Here is a 17,315-nt window from a genome sequence, read left to right as displayed (position 1 = left end):
AAAGTAACTGCTCTAATAAAGAACGAAATTTATTCAAATCTTTCAAAATATTGAACTAATTTTTGTTATAGTTCGGTGTGGACGTTAAAATAGATGAGAATTACAAGTTTACCCGGATGAAAAAATTGAGATTCGAATAAAATCATTAGTTTCCAATTGTATTTAACTACTTATCATATTGTCCTCGAGTTTTTGAACAAATCTACGAAAGTAAAATCGAGAAATTCTAGAAAATTCTAGATTTGTTCAATTTTTCTAGATTTTCTAGAAAATCTAAAAAAAAATCTAGAAATTTGTGTAATGTCCCAATGTAAATAATGTTTCGCGATCATTTATCGTCAGAGTTGTTAATTCCATAACTAGTCAACTAAAAAAAAATATTTTTTCATTGATTTTATCACCTAGTGTAATTAGTATCATCATTCTCGATAAGCTCGACGGTATCCACTTGTACAATAGACAATTTATTGACCCTGTCTGGTGTAATTTTAATTTTAGCCACTGAGATATAATTAAATGCCACTGGGCATTCCGAAAAGGGGCCACTCGACGTTCCAGATAGCCTTTCGAGGTCCTCGAGTTTTTTTATCATCAGAAGTGACTTCTTTTTCTTGTTGGTAGTGGAGCTTGGGAATTACACGGAATCTCAGGCACGCTTCATCCCGTGGGACCGCACTCATGCAGCCGACAACTGAGTTCCTCTGGCTCATTCGTATAATACTCCTGCCCCAGCGGGGATTTCACCTCCTCTTCATCAGGGAATCTCATCTCGTGTGTGGATGCAGCGGAGATATGAATGAATAACGTATTAAATTATACATTCACTCGAGGTTATGCGAATTCAGTTGGTTTATTCAGGTAACGGTCATTTCATCACACAAAGTTCACAAATGCATTTTCAACATTTGAAAATTAAATATTTTCAAATTTATCACGTGTACTTTCATCATTTTCAATTGCAACATATATAAATTTAACACATGCTGCGGTTGTGTGTGTGTTTGTGTAATGATAGTTAAGGGATTATAGTAATAAATTGAGTCAGATTGCTCGGCTACCTGGATCGTTGGGGTAATTGACATTCTTCGTTGAGTGTCAAATGTGATTGCGACTAGTGAACTGCCATGACATTACATTTTTGTTGACGTTTTTGAAGATTCGTTTTTGGCTTTGTCTTTGCTTTCTCGTGGAATGTAACAGAGTAAATATTAATTTTTATATTTGAAAACTGCGTTGAAAATTAGGTTGAATATGCGTATCGAATGTGTTTGTGTTGAATTTACGTGTTGCCTTTGTTTACGATGAAATTTACATGCGACGAATTGACATGCGATCGGTTAGTTGATGCCAATCGACATTAAAAAGTCTGAGTTACGATGAATATTTGTATTGTGTTGGCATGTCAATAACTTTCGGTGGAAAAATTCATCATAATTTGTTATTTCCGTCCATATTTCAGTCAATATTTTAGCCAGTTGCAACACTCGACGAGGTCACTCGATATTATACTCATTATTTTAGTAAGGAAGTGGAAAAACGAGACAGTTGACTTATCTCTGAGTCGTGTTTTTGTGCGATATCTTCGCATCTGAGAGAGATAGCAAAATTTTTGTCATAACATTTGTTGTAGCTCTTACTTCGCTCTATAAACAATATCTGAATGAAAATATTGCTATCTCCCTTAGTTTTCGAGATATTTAGCAAAAACTGGTCACTAGTCAGACGTGATTTATCTCGTTTCACCACTACTGATTTCCTCTGTCGGAATTTGATCTAATTTGGGGGAAGTAGATGCGTATTATTTCGGGTATTTTCCGGATATTCCCCTGACAGTTATTGAATAAGGAATTTATTTTGTAAGCAAGTAAAATGGCCTTATGAAACTTCACAACTGTTGAACTTTGGTAAAGTGGCTGAATCAAATCTGAAGAATGAATCGATTTGGGAAAAATTTCTTACAAACTATTGATCAATAAATCAATAAAAATGTTGCGACTGCGTTCATATATTCATATGTAACTTAAGCATCTGAGTATGTGGTATTTACCACCAGTCAAAATATTAAATATTTTGTCATTTAATGCTTGACACATCTCTAAATAATTGCGTAAACCAATTGCATCAGGAAATTATAACAAAATTTTACATCATACACACATATACACATCAATATATAGAGACGCTCTAAAACGTATTTGATTCTATTTTTGTATTTGTTAAATCATAATGAGTCGATACAATTAAAAAAAAACAAAACCTCAATTCGACCGATTACACTGCTCTCATTCGAATGCAAAAACAAATCAACAAAATCATTGAGTCGTCAATTTGTAACAAAGTGAGTCCCACGGTACTCGATTTGTTCCCAGAAGAGGCCTCCGATAATTTCCCCCGCTTAATAAACTACCACAAAGGCATGAAGTAATGTGAACTTATGTGTCTTAAGATGTTGTAGCGGAATTAAAAAAAAGAAGAGAACTGTATCGTCTAATTGCCGGAACGAGCGCAACGAGGTCGAGTGATTGGCGACCACGTCTTTTCTGCCCGTTGGGACCTAAAGAAGAAATCATACTTCCAACTAAAGCATCGTGCATCGTTCCGGGACCCATTGCATCCGGAAGAATTAAACTGCCGGGAATAGAGGCTCGCAATCAAAACGACTGGTCAGTTTTCTTTTACCCGCCAGGTATTCCCATCCATTTTACTAAACGTGTTCTGCTCGGTTAATGATATTTGTCCCCACGTGCACGCCTCAATGACATCATAATTACTCGATGCATCTATATTTCTCGATCGCTATTTCACTAATTAATTATGGCCTTGCAATTACTTCGGTAATACACTGATATAGATTTCTCACTGAAATTTTGTGGAATGGGTTTTCGAAACTTTTACTGCATTTTTGTTTCTGAAGATTTAGTTATGCGGGAGAGCTGGGGTAAATGAGATGCTCGTGTAAAACCAGACACAGGGAAAAATAGGACAATAAAGAAAAAATGTTTTAAACTTTTCAGTCGCTGTTTTTCGCCAAAAAAATCACGGAGAGAAAGATTAAATAAAAATTATGGTTTTTTTTTTGCAATTCCGAAGAGACGTTTGGGGGAGAAAAATGTTGTGCAACTGTTGTGAAATTGTTTAGGAACGCTCTGGAATTTTTATCTTAATTATCTATGAAGAATTGTGATACCGTTACGCAAATTTTAGTCAATTAGTCAATTTTGTAATCGATTAGCGAAATTGAGGTCCGTACATAATGTCTAAGTAAAATTAGACAATCGCAGAGTTGTAAAGCTTCCATTCGGAAGCAAAAATTAGTAAAAATCAGGGGTTTCATCCGAGATCCCTCTGAATGTTTCATTTTCAAGGATTCAGTTTCATAATTAACAAAAATGATAGAATTCCCATCTTTCTGTCGTTGAAAAATTGGGGCTCTTGTTAATCCAGATTTCTCATTAATTTTTCAAAGAACCTTAAAATTCCATTATCTATCCACATGCGGGATTCCGATTCTAGAAGAAATCAGTGTCAATGGATAATGTGGAATTGAAATTACCAGACACACGACTGTGATTTTGATCCCTTGAAATTCAAAGATATCAAAGGAATGATTTTTATATCTCATTGAAGAGATTTCATTTTCATTAATTTAAAGTAATGTAGCCCGTATATTGTATTCTTTATCCTGCCATTAATGTGGCGCTAGCTATTTCACATTTTTCTCCTTATGGCCTAATTCAATTTAGATTTGTAAATTAGTCTTTCAAATATTTACAAAAAAAATTGCTATATTTTTTATCAGTTGCATCTGCAATTTTTTTAGTCTTCAAAGGTCACATACTGTGCGATTTACTTAGATTGTCAACTAATTGACCTCGTTGGTCCACCCATTTCGATGAATGTCAAAGAACATGATCAAATGTTTGGCTTACTGCTCCACTAGAGCAGCTGGGGTGGTCATTGATTATTCCAACTCTTTCCAGGGAGGCTGCTAAATGTTAATGGTTGGCTCGTATACGATTGATAATAATTATTGTTTCTCTCAAAATCATTTCTCTCTGTAGTAGTGCTGAAAGAATTCTGACTATTTTTTCCTTTTGACACTGACTGCCTGCTGTATAATTTTAGTGGACGTTTCTATGTGCTGTTCACATTTGAATTGAGTTCGGAAATCCGTGAAGGGGACTTTGAACTCATTTGAAAGATTATTTGTCGCTCCTCCAGCCAGCTTGTCTGCTGCTGCCTCATTTTCTTCATAAAAGTGCCATAAAAAATTTCAATTTTTCCTTTTCATTAAATCAATCTGGGTTTGCTTTGACAGTCAATTAACCGGAATCGACAGCCTGATAGGCGCTGTCAGAATCTGTCAATATTACACAATTAAAAAAAGTTCCTCCTCATAACTATGTTGCCAAATACCTGCAAAAAATCTTAAAAAATATCCCACCAATTTTATACAAAAACACTCCCTTCGTTGTTCAAACATATTTTTATTTATGCCAACAATCCTCGTGAAAGAAAAAATAAAAAATTGTCGCCCATAATTCCCGTTGTTGCGGCTAAAGCAGTGAATTTATAATTCACGTGTAAGACTAGTGGCTCTGCGGTCGGATAATGACACCTCAAAAAGTCGTGTTGTGGATACAAGGAACGTATATGTATGGGGAGGGCGTGAAATACCCAGCCAACACCGGCCGCCTTGACAGGATCCACCTGGTCAAAAATGGTGTGAAAGAGGAGACCGAGAGGGGGAGGGAAAAAAATAAAGGCAAAAGGGAAAAATATAAAAGCCGCATTCACGCATTTGCTACAACCGTACGAATGTGAAGAAGAGCTTAAGCAAATAACCTGTTACCTCGTTCGAGTCCTTCGCTCATCACATCTGTCTCGTTAAGTTTTTGTTTCTTTTATCATTTTTTTTCCTCCTCAACTTTGTATTATTATTTTTCTTTATTTCCATCCCCCGAAGGTGAACTTGCTTGTACATCTTTCATTCCACCGTTTCTTTTTTATTCACTTCTCTTTTGCTGCGGGAACTTGAACTTTTACGCTCGAGAAAATTTTCCAGCAATTATCAAACGTGCAACCTACCGGAGTAATTAGCGTGAAGGCGAATCAAGATTTATCGTGGCTCGTGCGCATATTCTTTTTCATTCTTATTGTGATTTATCCTCGTTTGTTCTACTATATTTTTTGACATACTGCAATTGTTTTGTGTAAGAAAAATATTTGCGATACGTTGAAGATTGAATCACGAAAATTTATAGTAATTTCAATCGTTTGAGAATTATATTCAAGAGGCGGCTTTGAGAAACTTCATCCGATGCATTTAAGGAGCCAGTTCGTATCTCTATCGGAAATGAACATCTGTTGAAAATTAGCCGCGTGCAGAGCTTAGTAATTGAGAAGTGTATCGGCCTTTCAGGAATTTTTACTTCTTCTCAAGTGGTCTTTTACTGGAGCAATAACTCTTGTAAAAATGACCATGTTTTCATAAAACTTTTACGATTACAACAGTAATTCTTCAGTTGAATGTTTGTATAAGATTCGCATTTTTAAATAACCGACTAATCATCAATTTATAAATTCATTTAACTCTAAATTGGTGTCTCTCTGCGATTCGACAATTTTCGGCATCTCCGAGTAGGAAATGCCGGCCGTTTACCTCGCCTTCGGCTCGGACTGTAAAGCCGCCTTCGTCAGAATCACTTTTTCCGTCCTAGGTGTGAAAAATACTATTTTCTCACTGATGCCCATTTTGAGGTCTTTTCATAATATTTTTACGAGGTAAGATGGCGGTTTTTCTTTTTGACGGCGATCAGCTGTTTGCAGTACGTTAAAACCATTTTTATCGTACTAGCACTGGCGCGCAGTGATAGTGCGCAGTCTGAATCATACCCTTTTATCAAACTGAACGCCACGTGAAGTGAATCAAGTTATAAATACTTGTTCACATATTTTATGTGACTTATCCCAAATTTTAAGATGGAAAAGTTAATAAACTGTCCTTTAATGAAGATTGAAGCAAACCAAAAAATAGAAATATCAATAGTTCAGTTTACTTTAAGTTATTAATAATAAAAAAAACTGAAAATTACTATTTGATTCTTTAGTTTCGTTAGCTTCCGATCTGGAAGATAAAACCTCTAATTTAATGTTAATTTAAAACGAATCGTAAGTTAAAATCTAGTGCTCAGGGCACTTTGAACTTTTGTATATTTTCAGGTTCAAGAAATTACTTTAAATTATCGGAAAAATCCACCGTAGATTTAAGGTAAAATTGACGTTAGCACATGTACATAGCGACTGTATAATATAAACTCCGATATTTCTAATGATATACCTAATAGTCTTAAATCATCTGAAGACGCAATTGTCATGCATTAGAGGAAATACAAAATGAAACGTGTTGTAATATTCCAGGACGGAAAATCCTGAATTTGAGTTTCCAGAATTGGAATGTATGTTAATGGTTCGGTCAAGTTCATTTAACAAAATTGTCGAAGGATCAAATGCGTTAAAGATGATGACCAACAGTTCCAGTAAAGATGCTTCTCCACTACTTGATTTACACGGTCATAGAGCATTTTCTTGTAGATTTATCTTCCAACGTAATTGCGTAGTAAACGAGCAATTGAGGAGAAATATGTTTGGCATTGTTAAATTGCTGTTGAGAAATCTGAAGGAAAAATAAGGGAGATATTGTTCTTAATATTTGCACATTTAATGAAGGCCGTCCCCATAATCCGTATAAACTTTCGAATCGAAGTTATTATCCGATTTGCGCTCAGATCCATTGCACCATCCTCGATTCCATTTATTGATAGCCCTTTAAAATGGTCGATAGATATCTCTGCAGAATTTACGTAGGACTTCGAAGAATTATACTGAGGTAACTGTTTGAAGCGAAGCCCTAAAATTAATGTTTCGCTTACACCTCCCATAGGTCAATGAAAAATGACCAGAATCGGACACACTCGGTGTTATTTTGAAACTCATTCAATAAACTTTCCAATCAATGTACCACCTATGTATTTCATACACTAGGGAAATGGGTTTCAGCCTAGAAACCCTACAAAGACATGTGCTAATGGGCATTACGACTTATATAGGATCCGTACTTTTTTGAAAAACTGAAATTTTGAATGATGGCTTGCTACGACTGTCTTCATGTCTTTATTGAACCTCCTGCGTCATTCCATTTTATCCGCCCAAGCGACAAATATTAATCCTGACGATGGACACAAGGCAGATCCAAAATTGTAGCTGGAGTCTGGGAGATCCAGTGTAGAAGGAATCTTGATTCCATCATTGAATCATATATTGACCTAATTTGAGTCTCACATGCCCCTTCGAAACTCAATGTCATCTTGGAACAGTCTTGTTCTTCCAGGCTGGAGGGACCAGGATAGACTGAAGCTTAATTTCATGGTCGAATCCAAGACTGATTCAAACTCAGACGTAAATCTTTCCATTCAGGCCATATAATTATTAGGTTCATAAATTACGTATCTCGATGTGCCCAATTATATTCCACTAAAATACTGTAAAGAGTTATCAATGATAATTAATTATTGGGGAACTATCGGCCATTTCGCAGGTTTGATGCAGGAGTGTCGGTCAAGTCTCGATCGAGGCTGAAAACTCCCACTTAGATACTTATGAATTTTCGAACTTCGTCTAAGCTTGGTTCAACCTTGAGAGTCTAACTTCGATCCATCTTGGTGAATCCTCAATCAAGCTCGACCCAATCTTTATTCCATCGTCCATTCGCACCTGGGTGCATTCCATTTTGCCCTATGTCCTATTTTGTCCACAAGCTCTTCCCCCCGGTCATCCCTACCTGAACATTCTCGCATTTAAAACTAAAGGATTCCGTAAAATTTTCCGTATAAATAGAATGCATAATTGTCTTCATTAAAATTCGATTGAATGTTTACACGAAAATTAAGATTGTGAACTCAAGTATTTCCATGCACTTGGCATTCAATGATTTACCGGAATGTGAATTAATACTTGTTCAATTGAGAATACTGTGTACGTATACAACCACTATCATCAGTAATTACACGTCTCGATGTGTGTTCCGCAAGGCAACATTGAAGTGAGATTTTATTAATTATCACATACAGCATTCACCTTTTATCATTCTCTCTACATTACATAGTCATTTTAACTCTGCGTATGAATAAAATTTTTTTTATTCTCCCGCTATTTCTCATCACTTTGCCACTCGCCGGTACACGACTACTCACACATTTACGTTTTGTTGCAATGAATAACGGCGCATTCTACTGACAATTATTGCTTGGCGGTGGGGGTCAACGACGCGCGTGTCGCGTTCCATTAGACTCTACATCTTACGAAGAAAGATCCACGAACGAGATAATGGAGTCATTTTTTTTTGTTTATTGCGGGAAAATGGTTTGTTCATTTCTACGACATGTCGAGGAGTTGCACATTTTGGCCGACGCTATAAAATTCAACAGTAAAAATCCCTTCACCAAAAGTTCGATGTTAACTCGGGGTGAATATAGATTTTTATTTGCCAAGGAATTTATTTGTTTTTTTTTATTAAGCATTTGACACTTATTTACAAAATTTATCGGCTATGAATTGGAAATATCTAGAATTAATGTCTGGACTGTATTGATTCCGACGACTTTAAGTTCACGATCTTTGAGAAATTAATCGATGTGATTAATGATAGAGGGTCTAAAATACTGTACGGTATCTTACATTCTACAGGGTAGTGTACAATATCTATCAATTTTTAATATCATTCTTTTCGACTGGCCTCCAAATCGTGGACATTGCCATACGATGTGATCGATATCTTCTTCCGTATAACCGTATTCACATGAAGAATCGTTTAAGATCCCAATCTAGGACAATGACGAATTTGAAATGAAGTGCTCTGCCTTAAATTAAAGTATGTCATATTCAGAAAGATACTTGCATAAGAAACATTTCTGTCAAGGGGGCAATTCGTTTTTAACAGCCCTTTCTGCCCTCTTTTTTCAGCTAATTGACCCTACTAATCCCTTTGTCTGCGACTGTAGCTTCTACACTGCACAGCATTCACACTCCTATATAAAATAGGACTCGACATGGGAAACCACAGGAAAAATTCATACAGGAGGCGACTGCCCTACCGACACTCCTCCGCTCGTTGGAGCCTCAAGTTACGAAAAATTCGCTTCCGCTGGGATTCGAACTCACAACCTTCCGCACACTAGGCTCGCGCCTAGCCGCTTCGGCCACCGACATTAGTCTATTATTTTTTGCAATCTGCAAATTGATCATATGATCATTATGGCGCTGACTATTGTTGTTTTGCAGTCGTAAAGTCTGCCAATTAATTTAAGGGTTGGCTCATTCGAATTGTACTTTATTGGAATTTTGGGAGTGGGGAGAGATTTAGCTCAGCTTTTAGTCGTGCGGCCTAATACTTATGACAGCCCATTTGAAAAAATCTCCCATGGAGAATATACGGTAATGCCGCGTTTTACGATATAGTTCAAGGATATTTGTGATACTTCGCCCACAAATCAAATATATGGCCCATATAATTTACAATGCAGTCTCGAATTCATTAAAGTTGTTATGCTTGGAGAACATATATATTCCCATGTCAATGCATGTGGAGTAGTCGTCCCATATCTTTCAATATAGTCCACACTGAAACTCCATCGCATTCACCTTGGAATGAAGATCCATGAGACAGGTAATGAACTAAGTTTTTTATTTTTTCTTATCGTAGAAAGATGTCTCATAAATTTCATTGAATTGATGAAGGGCCACGACAATAAAGAACTCTTTCTGTGTGATTTTTCGAAGCTCATAAACGCGAGAAATATTATTGAGTGTCATGACATCAAATGTCAATGTTGACCGACAACATCGAGACTATGCTGCAGTGCCCATTCGTTTCCTTTCCTTTCCTTCGGTTCGTTTAATTTTTGCTTCCGAATGGAAGTTTTCGTATATTTGTAGCAGAGCCAACAATATTTCATCAGTAGGAAATGACAGTAAATACTGCTATTTTGCGAATAGATGTACATATTTACTATATATATTTTTATTCTCGTCACATTATTTCCCACAAGGAAAATTAATTTCAATGAAATGAAATATCATCTTGAAGAATTTAAGATAGAACTTGTTTGCGAAATCATATTACATGAATTTGATTGAATTTGTGGTGCAATATTGATGATATCAATGAGTACTGATAATATTTACTGATAATATCTATCTTGACATTGAAGTCTTTATTTTTTATGATTATTTTTCCCACCCAAATTTCAGCCAATAGAATTGCACCATTTGTTGATATTTTGTATAGCCTACCTCGAATATCAGCGATTATTTTTCCCATCCAAATCTTGGCCAATAGGATTGCACCATTCGACGTTATTTTGTATAGTCAACACGGTATTTCAGCGGATATTCTTGAAAATTACACTGGAAATTTTGCATGTTGATATATATAAAAAAAAACAAATGTTGAAGTAACCCTCAATTGTATCTGACAGATTAAATGGCAATTCGTTAAAAATTATGTCTCATGGTGCAATTCTATCGGCCAACATTTGGATGCAAAAAATAATCCCCCGAATACCACTCGAACTTCGAAATTATCTGATATTTCCCTCAAGGTTCCCTGCAAACAAATAAGCTCGTCAAGTTTTCCAGAAAAATCACTCGCGCTTCGCGCTCGTGATTTTAAAACTGGAAAACTTGACACGTTCATTTGTTTGCAACGAACCTATCGGGAAATATCCGATAATTTCGGAGCTCTTGTGGTATTACATGCGATAATTTTTTGAATATTTTGGTAAACAAACGACACTTAACCAAATAAACCTCTTTTCATGTCATGGCACAATTCTCTTGGCCGAAATTTGGATAGGAAAAATAATCCCCTGAATACCACTCGAGCTTCAAAATTATAGAATATTTCCCTCTAGGTTCCCTGCATACAAATGAAGTCGTCAAGTTTTTCAGGAAAAATCACTCGTGCTTCGCACTCGTGATTTTTTAGCCTGAAAAACTTGACTCCTTCATTTGTTTGCAACGAATCTATCGGGAAATATTCGATAATTTTGAACCACTTGTGGTATTATATGTGAATATTTAACTTTTTTTGTTACCATTTAGCACAAAAATTATAAGCTGATGCAGATAAAATATCAACTTATATTAATAATAATTGGAATATTTAATATGTATAATATCTCATTTCCAATATTTAATTGGAATATTTTTTGTTAGAAAATTAAAAATTGTATATATGAAGTTTGTCGATTGTGTTGGACGGTTCTTTTTCCTGTGGTAAGGTATTTTTCATTTCCTTTGTTGAACGTTGAATTTTGTTTCAACACTATTTTCGATATCTCAATTTAGTGATGATTGAATATTGGTGGCGACGTTCTTTGGATAACTGTTTACTCAAAATTGCTCTCCGAGTTTGCGGTTCAACGAAATGCAGTGAAGTGAGTTATTTCTGATATTTAATTATTTTATATTTTTGAATGATTTCTCGAGATCGAGAAAAATCACTAGGAAACATTCTAATGTAAACAAGTCCGGTATAAAGTAATAACCAGAAAGCACTGAAAGTTGAAGCGGTTCCCCCTGAATTTTTCCCGAAATTCCCTGACAATTCTCGCGAGATAGTCATTGTAAAAAGTTTGTGTGCTATAAATCCGCTGAAAATGAAGTACAATCTTTTGAAAGTTAAAATCTAACTACATATTTTCTATTATATAAACTTATAAACTTTCTAGAATTATTCCTCCAAAATAAAACGGTCAACCGATTTAATTATTTTCCCCTGTCTTCAGTGATACGACTTCTACCTCAAACAATTTTTATCTGAAAAATTACTCATTCGATGATTAACAAAAAATACTAATCCGTGACTCTGTTGAAATCCGTGAAAAATCGCTCAGATTAAAAATATTTCTATCTCAATTTCAAAACGGACGATTGCAAGCAAAACAACCTTAATTAGTAATTTAAAAAAGTTTTTCAAACGAATTTGAGATGAAAATATCGTTATTAAAAATGTCGCTCATTTTCCAACAGTAAAACGTTTCTCTGTTCTCTAGTATGTTGTCTATAATAAGGTCGCATCGTCGGTTGGACAATAAAATTCTGTCGTAAAAACTATTTTGTTGAATAGCCACAAAGAAATGCATTATTTTTCATGTTGATAGTATTTGTGGTATTTTAAGGCAATAAATTTTTTGAAATGGCTAACAATAAATCGAAACAACGAATTCACATTGATTCAGGAAAATATTGTTCTGGCACTATTACAAGAAATATTTCTCTGATTTTCCCTCGTTATTTCTCTCAGTGTAGACAAGATGTTGAGAAAAGCAAACCATAAAGAATGGTGCTATCGTCGACCAGTGGGCAGATCCACATTCACATATAATAACCCATACGACGATATTTTGAAGTACGTCCCATTATTCTATTCTGACTGGATAGAGTCCCCCTTTCCCCGACAATCTCGCCTTATAAAATAAACCACTTTTGCTTGTAGGCACTCGACTCTCGGTGGCCGCGGTGCGATCTGTCAAATAAATCGCAGTCTGCTTCTTGTACAGTCTCTTACGCCTCTTCTCCACGGTACCATTCCCTCTCCCTCTATTTTCCATCTCTCTTCCTCTCTCGTATTTTCAACATGAGTCGATTCATGAAATAATCCAGGGCTAAACTCGCCTCTCAAGGAGACCAAACAATTGTCCCACTGTCTCACGGATTCATCCGAGACTACGTACAAATCATTTCTATTATGATAACATGTGGACGACTATCATCAAGCAATGAAAATCATATGCAGATCCAATAGTTCATAAAACTCAATAAACACGGAAATTGAAGAATATGATTTTTTAATTTTATTGCTAAGCATTGACAACAGGACCAAGCTTTGGTGACTATAAACTGCCAATCCTGACATTTCCTAGCATGTCTCTAGCTTCAGCCAGTAGTCATACCAATAAAGAGATGAAATTATAAAAAATTTATTAGAGTTGATGATTTTTTATTTTTAAAAATCAACAATTGTCTCAGCTTAATCGCTAATTAATTTCAAGTTGATTAATTAAATAGATATTGCCTACACGACTTAATGTATGCAATACGAAGTTTCTTATTCATTATGTTGAAGTGTTTGATAGCAGATTTTTATAACAATGTTATAAATGGAAAATAAAAAAAATATGCGTTAATTTTTATTTCCAGGGGATTTGATTAGCTTAGATCAAGCCTGCTTTATACTGGTGGGCCTATGTTGGGCCTCAGCCTTGGACCAAGATGGACATGCCAAGTTGGTCCAATGTTTCACCCGACTTGGTGCAATTGTTAATTCCTACCTGGGTTTTGATGAACGATCTATTTAATTAGAATGTTATTCATGAGTTGGATATTCAAATGAATGAAATGAAGATGTTCAGGCGCATCAATTAATCAACGTCTGCTATAATCACTAATTAATCATCGATTTATGATTATAAAAAAAAGTGTTAACACAGTGCGACTGGTTTTGCCGGGTTTCTACACGTGTATTATAACGCATATACTCAAGAAGCACACGCCAGTCTCGTTATTAATCGTTGCCGTGAGTAAATACCGGAAGTATGTTTATGCTCGCGTAATCTCGTTAACCGAGTGACCATCGCTACAGTCTTATAAATTCAATGATTTTTACGATTAAAAGAAATTGAAATACATCGCCGAGAGTCATTTTCCCAGTTGACTTCTTCCACTTTTCGATTTTCGAGTCACATTATCGATGGGAGGGATTAAAGCGATACGAATTCTTCGTGTCAGATTAATGATATCCAGGTATCATCGGCTCAATCATCTCATCTCATCTCATCATGGAATCGGAACTCGGTGTTTGCGTAATTTCATTAGTTTCATTAATTTTTTTATATCTCAATTAAACCGATTGTGAGTCGTTAAGACATCAGGAACAACCATCGGCATTAGATCTACTGGTTCGTTGTCATCGAGTAATTAAATAAAATATTTTAACGACAACAGAATGTACTCCACAAGTGGCTGGTCAAACTTCCACTCTGAAGACTATTTTTTATCCGCCATGAAAATTCCAATCGTTGGATTATTCGATCGTAAATACTCGCGACATCCTAGGGTATCTTCACAATCTCAAAGAATCTTCAATTTACCATTTTTTCCCTACCCATTGATTAATTCGAGATGTTGAGTCGTGTGGTATCGATGGTCGCAGTGGAATAGACAAGCCACCGGTATATGAGGACCAATTAAAGACTAACGAACTCCATTGTGCAGTTTATTTCCGACTTGACTGGAAATTCAACGACGCGATAAATATCGAGTCGGGACATTAATGACGATCTAATGGATTTTTAAATGTCAGATGAAAAGTATTATCATCCCTTTGACTTACCAAATTGACAGTGATTTCCACTTATTATCTTCCTATCTCGTTCCCACCGATTTCGATGCGACGAAAATTATTGGATATCAGTTCCAAACCCACTAATTGCAATCGATAATTAAAGTTACAGTTTCACTCAGCACTTGTCACGTGTTTCACCCAATCATCTCGATCATCGCAACCACTAATTTTTTTTTTAATGACTTATTCAGTCTCACAGAGCACAATTGGACCACCACAATTGTTTCACAAAATTCATCAAACGTCAGATCAATTGATCCACTCGAGGTCTTGTTATGTTAATCGTAATCCAAGAGTAAATGACAAATTAAACCATTCGTTGGCGACTGGTGAAACGACACTGACCCGACGGTTTATCCAAGGATTCCTCTCAGGAAGCTCGGGGCGAAGTGCCAGAGCGTCGCTTGAAATAAACCGCTCGCGCCCACATTCCCCTCCACCAACCCCCGTACAGTCTACCCCACTACTGTTTTTTCATACTCACTCCAACCTACGGTCGGCTAGATGCGCAGAGAACTCAAAAACCCAACGACTCAAACGTCACACGCACACCTCCCTCTTCTCTTCTTTTTTCCTCCGGCTTTTTTGGGGTTTTTTTGGCCCCTTTTAATTTAAACCCACTCCACACTCGCGGGACATTTGGGGATAATGTAGCACCCCCTCGTTCAACGTCTACTGTCGTACGCACACGTGCGTGGTGTGACCAAAGATCCACGAGGAGACTGCGACTTCCCGCCACGAGAATTGCCGCTGATTTTTTTTCTTTTTTTTTTTTTTTTTGCATTTTTCAGAGGAGTTTATGAAGATGAATAACATTAATTTTTTTCGTTTTAAGGGACTGAAGTGTTTTGAGGGTTTCGGGCTTTTAGGGGAAGGGACATGTAACGTCGAGGATTGCAAATGGGGCGGGGGGGATGCGTCTCGTACGGAATAAAAATATATGCTGAATTATATCGTATACATATGGAAATTACAGGATTTATGATGGCATTAAATTCAGGAATTGGAATATATGGAGAATATATGTATGTATAAATTTTTCTATGTGCTCATATACTATGAATATATGTCACTGAATAAGTTGGAGAGATGCTGAATAGTTCGAAGGTCTAGGGACAATTATAACGCACATAAAATCCATGTATGTTATACTATAAATCTATGATCTATACGATATCTATGTTTTATATAGGTAGTTTATATAATTTGCTGCTTGTAATTCATATTTGACATTCCTGCACAGAACAGTATAATGCGATGATTATATGTGCGCATGTTACTGAAAAATACATTAGATATAAGTTACTGATATGACATATATATAGCATGTATCATTTTTGGCGGATTTCCATACATGTTAATAAATAAATCTCATATGCGTCAAATATGTAGTTTTATGCTTGAAAAATATGCGAAATATATTTACCTAATTTCTATTTCGTCACAGATATTCTATGTCTATTTCATATACTACATTTTTCTCTATTTTATATGTCATCTGATTCACATATATGTAAAATATATTTCAACGTGGGTTATGAACTGGTTATGTAGGAACATAGATACCATAAATATTTCACATATATAATAATGAATATGCTTGTATATTTGTGATATATACGAATTATATGTTACATATACGATGTACATATGTAAAATACATGAACCTGCTTATTTATCTATATGTATAGGTGTGAATCGCATGCACCACATGTTCGTTACGATTCACAGTGATTTATTTTCCAGTCGGCTATCTAATTTAATCATATTCGCAAATTCATTTTCCAGTCAATTACATCGATCTCTATATGTTTCGGAATTTTTTTCTGGATTATCAGTAATGAAAATGTTTTTTATTGTTTTTTTTTATAGAAATAAACTTGATTTCATAGGGCATTCCTTGTGTGGTTTACAAAACAAATGTTAGAAAAAACATTTTTTATAAATAATAGAGAAAAGTATTGAAAAATATGTTTTATTTTCCTACTGGAATAATTTTGGCATAAATGTCAGAAGTATTTTGGTATACACTCGTCATATATACATCGAACCAATTCTATACTGAAATATACGTTAGATCTATTTACGGTCTATTCGACATACATGTTGGATATAGTTAATACATATTTTTAATACGTAATATATATCACGTATATTTTATTCTGTCGTTTGTAGATGTGATCATCCGGGCGAAGACCTCAATCATGTTCTCTGGGGCTATCAGCTTTATGACTAGTACAGAGGTTCCATGATCCACAATCTTCTATCGCTCAGAGCCACTCCATGGTACCAAAGATCATCACTTTAAAAGATCAGAATAAAGAATCTACAGTAAGCATCGATAAATTTTTTAAAAAAAGGAATTTAAATGTATGAGTGATTAACTTCTGAACATACTATAAAAAACACAATTCTTTAACTCTAATTATTTCTGTACGTGTACATACATGTTTGTAGCTTTCTCAAGGTATGGGTGTTAGTAAGCTTAGATAAATGAAAAAAGATATGGCAGGACTTGACATGTTTTGTATGGTGTGATCGTTGTAAAGAGACATTGTCTGAGCTACTGACTCTTGTCTATCGATTGTCGGATTATTAATGACATTTCTTCCACATGAAATGTTAGAAACAATGAACAGAATTTCATCGTGCATTGAAGGATGATAAAGTCAACTTGGGTCAATGGGGAAAATGATGTCAATGATGATGGGTTTATCAGGAATTACAAGGCAGTATTCTTTTAATTGAGAAATTGAGCATTTTCATGATAAGATTAATAATATTTTTTTCTATTTTAGCAGCTCTTTTAATCATCAAGCTATAAAATAATAAATGAAAATGAAAGAAAAAG

General features: G+C 35.4%; 1 protein-coding gene and 1 long non-coding RNA gene across 4 annotated transcripts in view; one reads left to right on the top strand and one right to left on the bottom strand.

Moving 5' to 3' along the window:
- LOC135166298 (fibroblast growth factor receptor homolog 1-like) overlaps positions 1 to 14,862 on the bottom strand; it is a 65,334-nt gene extending 50,472 nt beyond the window's left edge. Inside the window, exon 1 of one of the 2 annotated variants that reach the window (XM_064128427.1) lies at positions 14,453 to 14,862. The gene's annotated coding sequence lies outside the window, so the exon portion shown is untranslated. The remainder of the gene's footprint in view (positions 1 to 14,452) is intronic. The other variant, XM_064128426.1, reaches the window with a different exon arrangement.
- Positions 978 to 17,213, top strand: LOC135166334 (uncharacterized). Of its 2 annotated transcripts, none has more exons than XR_010299661.1 (3): positions 978 to 1,201; positions 2,447 to 2,663; positions 16,640 to 17,213. It is a non-coding gene; the product is annotated as an uncharacterized LOC135166334 (long non-coding RNA). The 2 variants fall into 2 exon arrangements; XR_010299660.1 differs by lacking the exon at positions 16,640 to 17,213 and adding an exon at positions 9,022 to 11,134.
- Positions 17,214 to 17,315: the final 102 nt, after the last annotated feature.

This window comes from Diachasmimorpha longicaudata, chromosome 1, assembly GCF_034640455.1.
Source record: "Diachasmimorpha longicaudata isolate KC_UGA_2023 chromosome 1, iyDiaLong2, whole genome shotgun sequence".
Classification (NCBI taxonomy): Eukaryota; Metazoa; Arthropoda; class Insecta; order Hymenoptera; family Braconidae; genus Diachasmimorpha; species Diachasmimorpha longicaudata.
The sequence above is the reverse complement of the archived record's forward strand: the minus strand, read 5'-3'. Positions and strand labels throughout refer to the sequence as shown.